A 17,237-nucleotide genomic window follows, 5' to 3' on the forward strand; every position below is an offset into this window, starting at 1 on the left:
GTAATGTTCTGCTGTTGACACTAGTGGTTAGTCATGGTTGTATTGTATGATTGGAACTTTCACTTCTTAATATAACAGAGCCAACATGTTTCATGCATATATTGTTATTGTATTACAGCTAACTTGTTTACTCTAATGATATATGTATCGTTTGCTTACACATGCATGTATGGAATTTTCTATATAATTATGTATGAATCTTACTGAAATGTGTTGTTGGTTTATTTGGATTCCTAGCTTACTTTCTTTCCAGTTTGTGATGCATATTTTCTCGTTTTTTCCCTTGTTAGCCACATGCTTCCACAGGTTTCCAAGGGGCGCACTCACCTCACTCTCGATGTGTTAGAACCATTCATGCACCTTCCTTGACTTGATACACATGTCACACCCTTACTACCAACAAGGACATCTTACTTGCCTCTGCCCGCAACTATCGTCAAGGCAATACCGTACGACCCATTGTTGGGACTCCTACACCAAATGGTCTGAGGTCTAGTTGGGACTTCTTACCAGGGAGATCCCCTGACATGTTGGTAGGTCCAACACTGTCAACATTGCTGGTGCTAAACAGAGGGCTAGATGACAAGGCATCTCCTCTCATCCTATTTTAAACATTTGCACATCTATCATGGATTCTATTACACTCATCCCTCCACGATGTCATTCACATGCAGAACCTCTCAACATCACGAGGGAGTTTTTTGATCTCTTGTTCAAATTCATGTATGATGGTGAAGGCGAGGTAGCCTGGCTTGAGTACTTAGAAGACTTTTATGTATTCCTTGAGAATGTAGATGAGTTCTATGGAGAAGAGGTCTATCTACTACTTTCATACACACTTCGCAAATCCACACAACGGTGGTGCTGGTGTCTACCTCCTGGAAGCATGCACTCACTTGACTAGTTCTATGATATCATTGAATCTACTTTCCATCATTTTGATCCAGAACCTCTTGACAAAAAATTGTTACAACAACGGAAGACCCCGCATGAATCGCTTATGGAATTTTGGGAACGCTTCCATGTGTTGCAGTTTCAAGCTCCGAAAAGTCAGTTGAAATTCCAATATCTCATGGAAAGATTTGAGTACTATCTTACCGAATCTGTTAATCCTAAAAGAAATTTTAATCGCAAGCCCCTCTCGACATACTTCGGTGATGGAGCTGCGCAATCACAGATGGAAACAGTCGCTATCACAAGCGACTGTTCACCGTCCCCTCATAAAATAGCTCCACCACCACAGAGTGATGTGAGTGAACATGCACACACATTCGTTCAACTGTCACATCCTCCCAACATCACTTCTCTCAATTTTCATGCAGATTTGGTTGTGAAGCCCGTGGGTTGTCACATGACTGTTTTACCTCAACCTTCGTCTTCATGTTTTGTTGATCCTCTAGATTGCACTGTCTTGTGTTTTTTCCATTCCATAATTTAGACTTGTTGTGAATGAGGATCAATCCATCGACGTAGTTGGTGTTGCACAACCAACCTATGCTGTCATTCATGAAGAGTATGACTGGTAGCTTGAGCATCAATCCTCGGTGAAGGATGACTCCCTTCAATCTAAGGCTCCTCCATTTTTCCCTGACATCTTTGGTGATTCTCCCATCCATGATTTCACATGTATATCTTCGTCTATGGATTCAACCATTGTTGATCATTCACAGAAAACATCGGATAACAGTCCATCATCCGACAATGGAGAGGACAAATTAATCATTGAAAATCCACTTGATTTTTCATCTTCTTTTTCAGGAAACACAGAGGGTGAATTTTTCGCTTCGCATCTGCCCCTCTATTTGAATCATTAGATCATGAGGATGCTGATGAAATCATTGATTTTTTTTATCGTAGTTGTCGTGATCTATTTACTCCCGTATTTGATCATGATGATGATTTTATCACAGTTGATTTTTCCAAGCCACCTGTTTATGATGATCTATCTGTTGATGAAGTAAAAACCCCCCAGACTGTCGAGGCACTTCAGTCCGAGCTGATGGTTATGTCAGGACCTCGCTGTTTGGAGGTTGGTTTCACTTCCAATCAGGAAATTGTTCAAACACCCAAGGCTCCTCATCGCTCGTTTGTATGCACTCAAGAACAATCCAACACTCAAATTTCACTTCCTCCACTCGAACTACACGATCCCATCACTCATGCATTAGAGGAATCTTACTCAACAAGCACACTTGCACAACGTAAGTGGTCTAACTTCCTCACATGTGCTTGCATGTAACGGTTAAGATTATTTGTGTGCTTAACATCTGCACGTAGTATCACACAACATCATGGTATGTCCACGGAATTCATTTCATGCACTTTCACTCGTTTTTGTTCTATGGATGCATTTAAGTTCAGAGTGTGTTTGTCTTCATTGTTATATCTTTCTTTTTTGCTGGTTTGCACAACTATGTTGTTCATGAATCATGCCTTCACCAACATGGGTCAACCAATGTGTCGGTGACTGCATTGGAAGTATCACTTCACGTGAGCAGACCCATGCACTGTTAGATTAGGAGTAGGAGTAGTGTTTTCTTTTGGTTTGTTTTCTTTCATGCACATTTTCTTCTTCCCTTGTGTGTTGTCTTGCTTGCTTGTTTGTTTGCTTACTCGCTTTACTTACACATTTCTTTATGCTTCTTGCTTTGTTTTCTTGTTTGCGTCTCTAGGATAGTTTCACATGGATCATGTGTGACTCTTAAAACAAGCCCGATAAAGTACAAGAGGACTTATACAACTATCAACATTTGGTTATGTGTTGTTCACTCTCTTAAGAAGAACTTGTTATCTTCAGTCCATGACACATTAATGGAAAATATGTGTTATTCGAAGGGAACCTTGGTGGAAACATGAAGCTTGCGTGCTAACTACTGTCACCTACTCTAGTGAGTTGTTTTTGGTTTAATCCTTGTCAACTCAGTCAAGTAGAGTAAGGTGAGGGGGAAAACATTAACATGCACGTTAGAGGTATATATAAACTACTTCTCTGAAGGAAAAACCTCTTCTTCTCTCAATAAGTCGGGATCCCTCTTTCACCTTTGAAATGAATAAGTGTTATGCACAGTTACAAAAATGAAAATGCGAAAAAATTCGAAAAAACGAAAAAGGAAAAAGAAGAGAAAGGCTTCCTCTGCAGAGAGGTGATGCAAGTAACTCCATCAGGGTGCTAACTAGGCTTGCTGGTAGTAGAGTGATGCTTATGTCCTGTGTGACTCCACCAGGTTACTGTCCAGGCTTGCTGGCAGAAGAGCAACACCAGAGATGAAAACTTAAACTCTGATGACCATATAGCTTATGCACCAATATACCCCTCATCCCCAATCGAAACAACCATGTTGACTTGGCTTGGAACGTGTGTCGACCAACCAAGAGCTTGGCAGATGCTACATATTACAATCAAGCAAGTATGGAAACCAAGATGAACAAAGAACTAAACAATACTTCCGGAGGTGTTAGACTTTCTTTCCACGAACAAGGTCCATTCAGAGGTTTTGGGTTCTATTAGTGTGTTGCCAAGTGTTGTAGCAGCTACAAGCACCCTCCAAAATTTCGCCTTAGCTTTGTTTTGGAGCATCCCTACCAACCATCCTTAGCAGCATGTCTTACATCATCAAGCATTTAGGCTTCAAATGTTTCTTAGTGTCTTCTCAACTTGTGCATGTTATTTTGCTTCACTCCCCTCAAAAGTTGTCTTTACAGACTTAGACCATGTGCTGGCCAGGCAGCTCCCCCAGAAAATTGCGCAATTTTGGAGGGGAACCAAACTTCCCTTCAGAAATTGTGCAAATCAGCTGGCCAACCTACTGAGCTCAAGAATTGCGCAATGCTTTTTGTCAAGATTCCTTTGAAAAATTGCGCAATTCATCCCAGGATAGCTGCTCAGCCTAGGAATTGCAAAATCCTGGGAGATAGTCACCTGTTCCTCCCAGAAATCGCATAATCCCTCTGGGACAACCATCTTTGCTCAGCCTGGAAACTACACAAATCCCTCTCCCAGGCTTCCAGACTGTTGCATGTGCCTTCAAGTCGACCCGTCCCCTCTAGGACTGAGCTATCTTGATTTGCATGCATGGCCCGTTTTTTCTTGAAATAGCAAAGGCAACATGCAAAGAGCATCCCCAGATTTAGGGATCTATTTTTAGCAACTGGAGGTCTCACACAAGGATCATTTTGAAAACCTCACACCTAGTGTTGCTTTTCCTAGATTTGTGGCATGCTCGTCGTGAACTCGATCTTATAAAAAATTATGTACTGGATGTTGTGGAGCTCATTCCTCACATCGATCCTGCAACTTTGACATCCTAGATCACATCTAGGAGTCGTCAGCACATTTAGCTCAGTTTTTTCGAGGTAAGTCTGCTTTGCATGTCTTGCACCGCGCTTCTATCTCTTTTTGTGTTCTGGCTTGTGTGAGTGTTGTTTGCTCGATTTTAATGAATGCATCCTATCGTTTTAATGTATGTTAGCTTGTACAAGTACCATTTCAGTTTTCGTTCACATCTCACTGTTGTCACATGCATGATATTATTTTTGCACTAACAGTCGCAGTCACGGCAACCCGCTTCACATGTATGCAAGTTGTATCATCTTCTAAATATTACACTCACTATTTGAATGCATGATCATTCACTCTTGTTTAAACTCAACTTCACCATGCATTCAAACTTCTCATGTTTCAGTCGCCCATCAGCGGGTCTGGGTTACCTTGGCCTTGACTTTGCCTTGCCCGGACAACTTTGTGCAATTCTCAGAGGGAAGGCCTTGCCTTCCTACCAGAAAATGCCCAAATTTGGCCAGTCAATGCCCTCTATTCTTTCTTTGTGCAATTCTGAGAGGTAGTGACTGTTGGCCTAGAAAATTGCGCAATGCGTTTCTTGCGCCTGCATCACTTGCCAACCGAAATTGCGCATTGCACAATCTCAACATCCAGCAGGCCAAGCTGGAATGTGCATTGTGCAGTTCCAGCACTCAGGTAGCCTCTCGATAGCCGAAATAGTGCCTTGCACAATTTTGACAGTCAGTCTCTCAGCCTCCCAATGAAAATTGCACAATCTTCACAGGCAGTCACACGTCTATGTTTCATGTCAGTCCTTCAGTTTGTTTTGGTTTTCAACTGACATATTGCTTGCCATGAGTGTTTCTATTTCTCTAGGTATCATAGGTGTTTATCTACCTCTCAGCAACATACGTACAATGGCTTCCAGTAGAGCAGAGTCAAAGACACCATTGAGAGTGCAACTGGGGATGCATTCGATTAAGTGTCTATGAACTTGCCTATCTATGAAGACATCAAGTTGTTCATGGACAAGGATATCAAGATGAAATGATATTGACATCATAGAGAGCTACACCATGAACAACAGCAGAAGTTAGCAAACTTGCGTGTGAAAAATGCAACTCAATGAAGAACAACAAATGTACAGATGAAAGGAGGGTTGCAGCAAGAATAGGTATAGAGAAAACAGGGTGAGCAGTGTTGTTGAATGCATGCAAGGGAGTTCAACAAAATGCATGTCATTTTACGCTAACGTGCGATCCCACCCATTGTCACACTCACCAAGGCGAAGACATGAACTTAGTCTGACTAGGGTTGAACATGCAATTTGACATTTGATGTGCATAGCGATAAACACACACTTGGAGATCAACATGGAAACTATGCATCAGTGTGTTACCGGTCCAGCTGCACCTAAGATGATCATGTGCATGGTATTAGACAAGTTGGAAAAAAGAGCCATATCAGTGTACCCAGATGCAACAGAGGTAAGAGTTCGCTTTTAGCAGGATGTCACCATCGATTGCGCAAACACCATCATGGACCACCAAGATTAGTATCAACTTGTCATGGTTGACCACCATGAGGATGTCGAAGAGTTGGTCGTATCACAACCGTCTGAGTCTTAGTGATGTCTTGTATGGATCGCTCAAGCCTATTTTGTCTCACATTGGTACATTTGCAGATTGCATGTAACATCTTGTAAAGTGGAAGTAAAAGTGTCGATAGTTGAATTTAATGGTCACATAGTAGTTGAAGAGTCATGAGAGCAAGTGAACAGTCACAAAGGGGGAATGTCAAGGGTCACCCCATCCTTTGCTATTTATAGTACTTCATAACTCATTGATAGGGCTTTTGGTCAACCAAGCTTCTGATAGGAGTATCTCAAAGAAAGCTTGGAGAGTATTGTAATGATCCTTGGTTTCTCCACATTGCAGAGCTAGTACATCTCTTTGGAGGAGCAGGTGGAAGTGACTGTAACATTTCGATGTTGGGACTAGTGGTTGGTCATGGTTGTATTGTATGATTGGAACTTTCACTTCTTAATATAACAGAGCCAACACGTTTCCTGAATATGTTGTTATTGTATTTCAGCTAACTTGTTTGCTCTAATGATATATGTATCTGTTTTCTTACGCATGCATGTATGGAATTTTCTATATAAGTATGTATGAATCTTACTGAAATGTGTTGTTGGTTTAACCACCACTTTGGATTGCTAGCTTACTTGCTTTCTAGTTGTGATGTGTCTTTCCTTGTGTGTTCCCTTCTTAGCCACGTGCTTCCATAGGTTCCTAAGGGGTGCACTCACCTCACTCTCCATGTGTTAGAACCATTCATGCACCTTCATTGACTTGTTGCACATGTCACACCCTTGCTACCAACAAGGACATCTTACTTGCCTCTGCGCACAACCGTGGTCAAGGTGATACCGTATGACCCACTGCTGGGACTCCTACACCAAACGGTCTGAGGTCTAGTTGGGAATTCTTACCGGGGAGATCCCCTGACATGTTGGCGGGTCCAACACCATCAACAAACATATAAACTTACCAAGAATGTTTTTTACAAGCTACCAATGTTAAGGGTTGAACATCCAGTACAATGATGTATCCCAGATACTGCACTTTAAAATTGACTATTAGACGCAATTTTTTACATCACATTTGTCACAATCATTACAGATGGCTTAATTGAGGCATGCTTAGTAAGAGACATCACAATAGGTCCTATCATATGAAGAATATGGACATGAATAATGTCTCTTTATAGAAGCTAAATGGTCATGCAACTGAGAATGAGAGTGAAAACAAGAATAATATCATTCATATTATGGAAAACAATGGAAATAATATCCAAGCCCACCTCTCTCCCTGGCTTTTATTTCTTCCAACTTCTACCTATCCTCATAACAACAATCTCTCACTAGATTTTTTTTATCCATGTGATATCTTGCTTTTGTTGCACCTTCCAGATCAAAACACTACATAAAATCAAAGGAGATGATTTCTTATATAAAAGTCTATAGGGAGACAAACATATTTGGTCCAAGCAAATTCCTATTGAATGTGACCTAGACTACAATGCTAACAAATATTACAAACCAAAAGGCTTGTAGACTGACCCTTGATCGACCATTGTAACAACCCCTTTTACTAGGGTTTCTTCTATATTAACATCATATCCTCGTCAGAGGGTTATAATTCGATTGTATCTTCATTTTATTGTTGTTTATCAATACCCATTCAAGAAGGACAAAGATTTCTAGTTTTTTTATTTTTTATTTTTTATTTTTTTATCTTGGTCTCCTAGTGATCCAGGGTATTAGTAAAGTGCTAAAAATGAAAATGTTTAAAAGTGCTCAAAACCAATGCCAAAATGTAGATCTCACTGACTTGAATCCAATGCAAATTGAATCAATCAAATCAATATTGTATGCTCTCGATATCACATTCTGATCGTTTTCCCAAATAGGTAAAATATTTGTAGGTTGGGTACAGGACTACTCACGGGGTAGTTTATATGCTGACTAGGCAGGTTGACTGGACAAGTTGACTGTTTTTCTTGGGCCAATGGTTGGATTCCAAGTGGCCTCACTAGATTGGTTTGAGTTAGAAGTTTATGATTTCTTGTGGATGGTTTTGGATAGACCAATGAATGGGCGCCACGTGGCCCAATCACAGGCTACCACATGGAACCCTTAAGGTTGATTAAAATTTTTTTGAGTGCCTAAACTGGCCTCCATGTGGTTCGACCTTGTGACCTTGGAGAAAATAGTGCAACGCTCTATCATTTCACTATGGGTGGTTCTTAACTATCATGGCAACCATATTATATATAAGGTTTAGGCAAATGCACGTTGGGGATGGGGCTAGGGTTAATCCCCTGGCCCTCTGTCACCTCACACCCACAAAACCACAGGAGGAGGAGATAAGGGCTTGGGGCTTAGTCCCAGCCCAAGGTCACGAGACCTAGGACATAACCGTGATGGAGGCAAATTCTAGCACTCGTAGAAGGGGGGCTAGTGATAGGCCCTAAACCATGGTCCCATTGCCATTCACAGGACCTAACCCCGAGGGAATAGAGCCATATGCAGAGAGAGCTTTATATAAGCCCTAGGTTGTGGTCTCATGAGTCACCACGGGACCGACAACGGAGGCTCTGAGGCACCGATAGATGAGCGGCTAAAGGTTAGTCGTAGCCTACGTCGTATGCGGTCGTCGGAACCACGGACGTGGAGAAGATAAGGTGTCAAGTGGTCTGGCGTGGGAATTTAGGGGCTAGCCTTAGGTTCTATATAACCTTGAAACCGTGGCCCAAGAACATGGGGGCTATGCTGACAGGGGCGAGCAGTTAGCTCTAGCCCTCGGGCGTATGGCCCACGTGGCCCAATTTTTCTACCCATAGGGGTCATGGCGTAATTAACCCAAGTGATAAACTACACCTGAAATGGCACAAATATCGTTGGCGCTAGGTAAAATGTTGCTTCAAGGATCCAGGAAAGGAAGAATTCATAGAACAATTAGCATGGGAGTCCAGTTTATAGAGCAATTAGTAGCAAAACTTCTTTAGAGCATAAATTTCTTAGTTTTTGGCCAAATTGAGCCCAACAACAACCCAACTTGGGGTTTTTGACTATTCTTGAGCCATTGGAGACATTATTTTTACATTATGAGCATTTTAAATCCATGTAATAAAAAATTTGAGCACTAAATGAAAGAGGCCCAACATTAGAAGCTAGATCAGGAGATGTATCCCAAGAGGGGTGAACCCCTTTATCATTTTGTTGTCTTGTGTTACTATATATGGTATATTTGTCTCTATCTTTATGATGCAAATTGAGTTTTCAAACCATTATTTTATGTACTTTTGCAAAGTGATATATTTCCTAAAATACATAAAATTTTACTTATGTATTTCCCATCACCTTCAAGTTTGTAATACAAATCAGTTTGGTATCATAGCTCAAGGTTAGCTCAAGGTTATTTTGAAGTTTTGATTTTGTTTGCAAGTGGTTTTTTATGCTTACAAGTTTGAATCTCTAAAGAGGATAAGGAGAGCTTGTGGACCCAAGGTCTCAAATTGCTTAAAGAAGATGTACACACATATCTCAAGCTTCACCAATCATGACACATGAAGAAGGTCATGAAGGGATGTATGAGGATGAAATTTTTTTAGAAAAGATTTCTTTGAAATGTATGAAATGGTGAGCGTTATTTATGAGGAGAGGAACTCAAAGTTTCAAGGAGAGAGCTCAAAACCTCCAAAAGGAAGTGGAGGAAATGGAGACAAACCTCCAAAAGGGAATGTAGGGGATGGTGACAAGGCACCACCTTCACCTTCATCTTCTTCTACCTCAACCCCTTCACAAACACCTCCACATTCTCCAAAGGGGCATGGTAAAACTCCTTTGTTAAATATTTACATAAATTTTGAATTGTCTATGTATGATGGAGAGGTAAATGTTGAGAAATTAGATAATTGGGTTCATCAGATTGAAGTGCATTGCAGGATACAAAGAATCAAGGATGATGCAACCAAAATTCAGCTTGCTTCTCTTAGGTTGGAAAGTGCAGCACTCATTTGGTGGGAGGCCAAAACTCAAGAGGACATGAAGAAAAGTGGTAAGGTTCTATCCTCTTGGAATGATTTTGTTGTTGCACTAAAAACGCAATTTTATCCATTAGAATACATGCAAAAATGTATAATGGATTGGCAAAACTTTAGGCAAGCTAAGGGTCAAAGTGTGCAAAGCTATACTCAAGAATTTAGGAAAAGAGCTTTGATTTTGGGTATAGATTTATCCTCTCAAGACACTCTACTAAAATACATTGGAGGTTTACATAGTTATTTGAGACACACAATTCTCATGTTTAACCCTACAAAGCTAGATGAAGTTTGTGTACAGGAAAATCATTTAGAAGCAAGAGGGAAGAATGTTTTTGAAGAGACTAGTGAGAAGCCATTTAAGTCTGGAAACAAAGGAAAGGGGAAGTTCAAAGGCAAGGATAAAAAGAATGCTTCAATCAAGAAATAAGGAGAAGAACTAACATGTAAACATCGTTCCAAAGAAGGCCATGATGACTTAGACCGTTGTTGGAAAATTCATCTTGAGATGAGACCCAAAACGTTTAACAACAAGGAGAAAGAAAAGACTGTTGCAACAACTCAATAAGATCTAGGATCTAATTCCATAGATGAAACAAAAATCAAAACCATGGGATTGAAAGGTAAGGATTCTATTGCAAGTACTAGTTCTTCTAGCAAGCCCATTAAAACTCAAAATAAAGAAGAGAGCTTTTCCATATTAGAGTCATCACAAAACATAACAAAGTAGATACTTTGTTTGATAGTGGATCACAAGAAAACCTTATTTCGGAAGACATTGTCAAGAAACTAAATTTGGAAACCATTCCTCATCCTAAACCTTATCCTTTGGGTTGGGTATGTGACAATGCCAAATTGCAAGTGACAAGAAAATGCATACTTAAATTCGCCATCATTGCAAATTTTATTGATGAGGTGGAACTTGATGTAGTACCACTTGACATATGAGGGATTGTTTGGGAAGCCCATAATTATATTATAGGAAATCCATCTTTCATCGCCATGAGAACAATTATCATTTGTTTAAAAATGGGTTGAGTCTATTTTTAGAGCACATCACAAGAAGTTGAATTTGTCTCTTGTGAACGCTGGAAAAATAAAGAGGCTTGTAAATGCTAGTTAGAATTTTGCATTGTTAATGATTAAATACAAAGATGTTGAGGAATTTGAAGCTTTCCAAGGATGTGATGTAAAACTCAAACATGAGTTAGTGAGGTTGTTAACACATATGATAAGATGTTTCAGGATTTTGGCATATTTCCTTCTAAAATGGGAAAACAACATGAAGTTCAATTGCAACAGGATGCATCACTTTTGAACATTGGTATGAACAAGATGCTAGTGTTGGAGAATGCAGGGATCAAGAAGCATATGCAAGAGCTACTTGACAAAGGGGACATTAGGTCTAGTACATCTCCTTATGGGTCTCCTAATCTTTTGGCTTTGAAGAAGGATGGTACGTGGTGATGACGATCATGGTGTATGGATTTTAGAGCCTTGAATAAAATCACGATGGTACAAGAAAATTTGGTGAAGAGTCAAGCCAAGTACAAGGATAGATATGATAAGCATCGTGTTAACCACAATTTTCAGGTTGGAGATGAAGTAAGCCTTTGTATCAACAAATAAAAGCTTCAAGGTGAAGAGAACTTGAAATTGGGTGAGCCTCTTTTGATTGAATATCAAGGAGAGAATGTTCGGATTCATTCAATATAAGTTTTCTCTCCTAAATATCTTGAAGAATTCTAACAAGATACTATCCTTGATAGAAAAACAAGAACTTCAAGAAGATGGAATGTGAAGTACCTTTGTATGGGGATCAAAGTTACAACTCCAAGCAAATCCAAATGGATTGAGATTGGACGGGTGAGGGAACTATAGCCACATTTGTTTGTTGACTGAAAATAGTCTTTTGGATGTCCAAAAGCTTCCAGTGCGAAGGAGTGATCCAGGGAATCAGTAAAGTGATCACAAATGAAAGTGCTCAAAAGTGCTTGAAATTGGTCCCAAAATGTAGATATCGTTGACCTGAATCCAATGCAACTTGAATTTCTCAAAACCGATCTTGTATGCTCTCAATATCACGTTCTGTTGTTTTTCTCAAAAAGGTAAAATTTTTGCAAGTTGGGTGCAGGACTGCTGACTGGGCAAGCTGACTGAATAGACTGGCTGTGTTTCTCAGGCCAATGGAAGGCTACCAAGTGGCATCAATGGATTGGTTTGAGTTGGCAATTTATGATTAGTTGTGGATGGTTTTGGATGGACTAATGATCCGAATTGGATCCATGAATATTATCAAAGAACCATGACTGTATTAAGATAGGACAGACTTTGGATTTACAAACACAGAGCAATCAGGAAGACCTTTGGATAGTGGCAGATTGTAGCCAGCAAGGAGCAACGAGGACCTCGGTCAAAGTGCGCTGACCGAGGCCCATGGAGTCCGCGCATGAGGCAAAACTGCCCATTGGGAAGCTCGGATTGGGAAACAGAGGGCATTTCTGATCGCTAAGCACTGGGAAAAATCCCTCGGAAAGGAAAAATCCCCAAAGCACTTGATCGCATGGAAGCAGGGAAACCGTGGGGAAAGCGTTAAGGCGAAAGGCAGGTCCTGCGCTCCAAAACCGGCGATATATCGGGGGCACCCTTGGGCGGTAAGCAGATTAGGAGAAAAGCGAGCGATTCCATTCAGCACCCGACGCGTGGCAGGCAGATGAGAGAGAAAACCACCATTCATCATGTGCTAACGGTCGAGCAAGTCAACCACGTGAAATGAGCGAATGTCATAGGATTTGGGGGCTCCATATCTGATAGCGGAGATTGCACCCGATGGAGGAACCAAAATTGATAGGGGATTAATCCGTGGCATAAAGGAGTTTGAAGTCCGATTTGACAATGAGATGGCGAGTGAGTCGTACCAAAACGTAACTAGAAAATCGAACTGACGAGGAAGAGGTGGTACAGTTCACAAGAGGACAAGTGGCCACTCCCTGTGAGTCGTTGACGATGACGCAGAGACAGGTAAGTCCAAGTGAGCAGCAGCAGGCGATTTGACAGGGGCAGAAGAGGAAGTGAACAGTCAAAGACAGATTGGCTTTAAAGCCCTGAATAGACAAAGAATAGAGGACACCGAGAGGAGAAGAGAACGAAGACAGAGAAAGGAAGAGACAGTAAGGCAAGAAGCAAAAAGATAGAAGGCCGAGCTAACCTGCAGCATAAGGCAGCATCGAGCAGACAGAAAGCTTGAGAGGTTCAAGCAATCCCTGAGAGGATCTATCGGGAATTGAGTACCATATTGGGCTCCTCCCATTAAAGACCAGAGAGGTCAAGATCTGGTAAGGAAAAGAGTCTGTGCACTCTAAGTGGCTTGGGGGAACCCAAGAACCACCCTACCAAACATTATCTGTTTCAGGAGACTCAAATTGAGCTCCTCACTATAAAAACTCTACTTTAAAGACACCATAAAAGAAGGCCACAATTGAAAGTTGGACCGGAGACGTAGCCCTAGAGGATAGGGTGAACTCCTTATTAAATCTGTTGTGTTCCTACATTTTCTTACTGTGTTCCTCTTATTGTTTTCCATTCTTCCAATATCTATGTATTTTGCAATCTGATTGATCCGTTGCCTAAAATAACATAGACACACACCAGCACATGAGTCTGTAATACCTTCATTCAATAATTCTTTAACTGAGATCATTCAAGAGTGATTTTCAGATCAAGAGGTGTCAGAGCTTTAGGCTATTAAGGTTAGACAAGCTTGTGTTGATTTAGCTGTTGAATGCTAACTAGATCAAAGCTCAAATTAGGAGAAGGAGAGTTGGTCGAAACTAATCCTGAAATTGGGAGAGTCTATCCTCGGAAGACAATGTCAGAGGAAGGTTCTGTGGGGCCAGACCCTCAATTCATAGATAGTTTCCTAGCCATAAAGTCCATGGTAGAAGAAATGTATAGGGACTTTAGAAAACATAAGGATGAAGATTCATCAGGCTCTAAGCAAGACAAAGGAGAAGATGAGTCACATTCCCATGACCACTAAAAAGGCAAAGGGAAAGAGGAAAGATTTCTCACACCTCCTGATAGCCCTAAAAAGAAAGCATCTTTGATCAAAATAGATGTTAAATTTGATTTACCTATATATGATGGAGAGTTGAATGCAGAAAAGTTGGACAATTGGATTAGACAAATTGATGTTTATTGCAGAGTGCAGAATATCTACTCAGACAAGAGAAAGATTCAACTGGCAAGCGTATGCCTTGGAGGCACTGCCTTGGTTTGGTGGGAAGGCAAAACCCAAGCTAACATGAAAAGACATGGTAAGACTATCTCTGTCTAGAGTGAATTTGTTTCTGCAATCAAAAAACAGTTCTATCCACTGGCCTACATGCAACAAGCCATGATGAGTTTGCAAACTCTTCGACAGTTGAAAGGGAAAAGTGTGCAAGGGTACACTCAAGAATTTAGAAAGAGAGCATTGATTGTAGGAATCTCATTAGAGTCATCAGAGACTCTGTTGAAGTACATTGGTGGTCTACATAGCTACATGAGGCACACCATCCTCATGTTTAATCCCACTAGTATAGATGAGGTATCTGTACAAGCTACTCATCTAGAAGCTAGAAGAAAGAATGGAAGTCCAGAAGTTGGGGGATCATCACAACCCACTGCAAGAAAGAATAAGGAGAAAATAAAGAAGAAGTGGAAAGCAGGGAAGGCTAAGACTGCATAGAAAAGCAAGGCTTCATGCACTCACTGAAGAAAGGATGGACATGATGATGAGCATTGTTGGATTCTGCATCCAGAGTTGAGACCTAAGAAGTTTGAGGGCAAGAAGAAGAAGACTACTGTAGCTATTCAGAAAGATTTGGGGTAAGACTCGAGAGATGAAAAAACCATTGCAGCCACAGGTATCAGAGGTAATAATTTTAAAGCATCTACTAGTAATTTTGCACAATATATTATTGATGAAGAAAATGAGAGAAAAAGACATGAGCTTTTCCATATTCTAGTTATTTCCAAACATCAAAATATTGATACTTTGTTTGATAGTGGCTCACAAGTAAATTTGATTTCTGAAGCAATTGTAAAGAAGTTGGGATTAGCAACTACACCTCACAAGAAACCATACCCATTAGGTTGGTTGAATGATAAAGCACAACTACAAGTTACTAGACAGTGCAAACTCAAGTTTTCTTTTGGGTCAACATTTGTAGATGAGGCTGAGTTAGACATAATTCCTTTGATTATATGTGGAATTGTTTTAGGAAGTCCGTACTTGTATGATAGGAAAGATATTTTCTATAGAGTTGAGAACAAGTATCTACTTGTTAAAGATGGAATCGAATACTTTGTAAGAGCTCATAAGCTCAAGAATAATTATACTCTCATAAACTTAGGGCAGATGAAAAGAATGATAAATTCATGCAAACAATTCTTACTGATGGTTGTAAAGGAAAAGAAACCTAATAAAACCAATGTATTTGAGGGCTATAATGCTAAACAGCAAGCTGATTTAGAAAAGGTTGTTTCAGAGTATGATATCTTGTTTCAAGAACCTAAAGGTCTGCCACCCAAAAAGGAAATAGTACATGATATTATTTTGCAACAAGATGCTCCATTGCCTAACATTGGAATGTACAAGTTGTCTGCTTTAGAGAATGCTGAAATCAAGAAGAAGGTGCAGGAGTCACTCAAGAAAGGGTTCATCAGGCCTAGCACATCACCGTGTGGGTCACCAATTGTTTTGGTGAGAAAGAAAGATGGCTTGTGGAGAATGTGCATTGATTACCAAGCATTGAATAAGATAACAATCAAAAATCATTATCCCCTTCCTCGCATAGATGATATTTTAGATCAATTGAAAGAAGTTGTTTATTTCTCCAAGCTAGAATTGCACAGTGGATACCATCAAGTAAGAGTTGCATAACAAGATGCATGGAAGACTGCTTTCAAAACAAAGCAGGGATTGTATGAGTGGCTGGTTATGCCTTTTGGCTTAACTAATGCTCCTGCTACTTTCATGAGATTAATGAATGATGTACTCAGACCTTTTCTTGATGATTTTGTTATTGTGTATCTGGATGACATTCTGATTTTTAGCAAAACGTGGGAAGAACACTTAAAGCATGTTAAGCAGACACTAGATGTTTTGAAAACAGAAAAACTTCATGTTAAACTCTCAAAATGTGAATTTGGCAAAACATCTATGAATTATTTGGGTCATATAGTAGGGGGTGGTGAATTGAAGATAGATCCCTCTAAGGTGGTAGTCATTGTAAACTGGCCTAAACCCAAATCTGCTACAAAAGTTAGAAGCTTCTTAGGAGCAGCACAGTATTGGAGAAAGTTAATTTCTAACTTTTCCTTAACCGCAGCTCCCTTACATGCTTTAACAGGATTGAACAAGGTGTTTCAGTGGGGAGGCAAATAGCATAAAGCCTTCGACATCTTGAAAGAAAAGATTAGTACAACACCTGTACTAGCACTGCCTGATATCCAAAGACCATTTGAAATCCAAACAGATGCCAGTGACTATGCCATGGGAGTAGTGTTGACAGAGCACAGTAAACCCATATCTTATCATTCCGAGACTTTTAATCCTGCAGTAGTTAACTATCCTACATCTGATAAATAATTGTATGCATTAGTTCAGAGTGTGAAAAAGTGGAAACATTACTTAATGGGCAAAGAGACAGTAATACATACTGATCACCAACCACTTCAATATCTACACTCCCAAACTAAGTTGCAGCAATCAAGGCATTATAGATTGATGGGTTTTCTACAATAGTTTCATTTAGTCATCAGATATAAAAAGGGCATACATAATAAAGTTACAGACATGCTATCTAGACCTATTATAAATGCATCTACTATAGTTAAGCATAATTCTGTGCTACATGAAAGCTACATTGAATAATATGCTCAAGATATAGACTTTAAAGATGTATATGCAACTTTAAGTCAAGGAAAATGAGTAGAAGAATTGGATTATCATGTAAAGGACCGAATCTTATACCATTGTGGGTAGTTATGCATTCCACAAACTGAGAGAGTAAAGATAATTAGAGAAGCACACACTTCTCTGATATCGGGTCACTTTGGGGTAAGTAAAACAGTTGCACAGCTGCAAAGATTTTGTTATTGGCCAAAAATGAATGAGATAGTTTCTAGATATGTAAGAGGGTGTACTATGTGTGCTAAAAGCAAGCCCAACAATAGAAAACTAGGCTGTACACTCCATTACCAGTTCCTTCTCACCCTTGGGAAGTGTTTCCATGGATTTTGTTGGAGGATTGCCTAAATCTAGGAAAGGTCATGATTATCTGTATGTTGTTGTGGATAGATTCAA

The sequence above is a fragment of the Pinus tabuliformis genome, chromosome 3_1 (assembly GCF_031772625.1).
Source record: "Pinus tabuliformis cultivar Carrire ecotype Pingquan chromosome 3_1, CPIR1, whole genome shotgun sequence".
NCBI lineage: Eukaryota > Viridiplantae > Streptophyta > Pinopsida > Pinales > Pinaceae > Pinus > Pinus tabuliformis.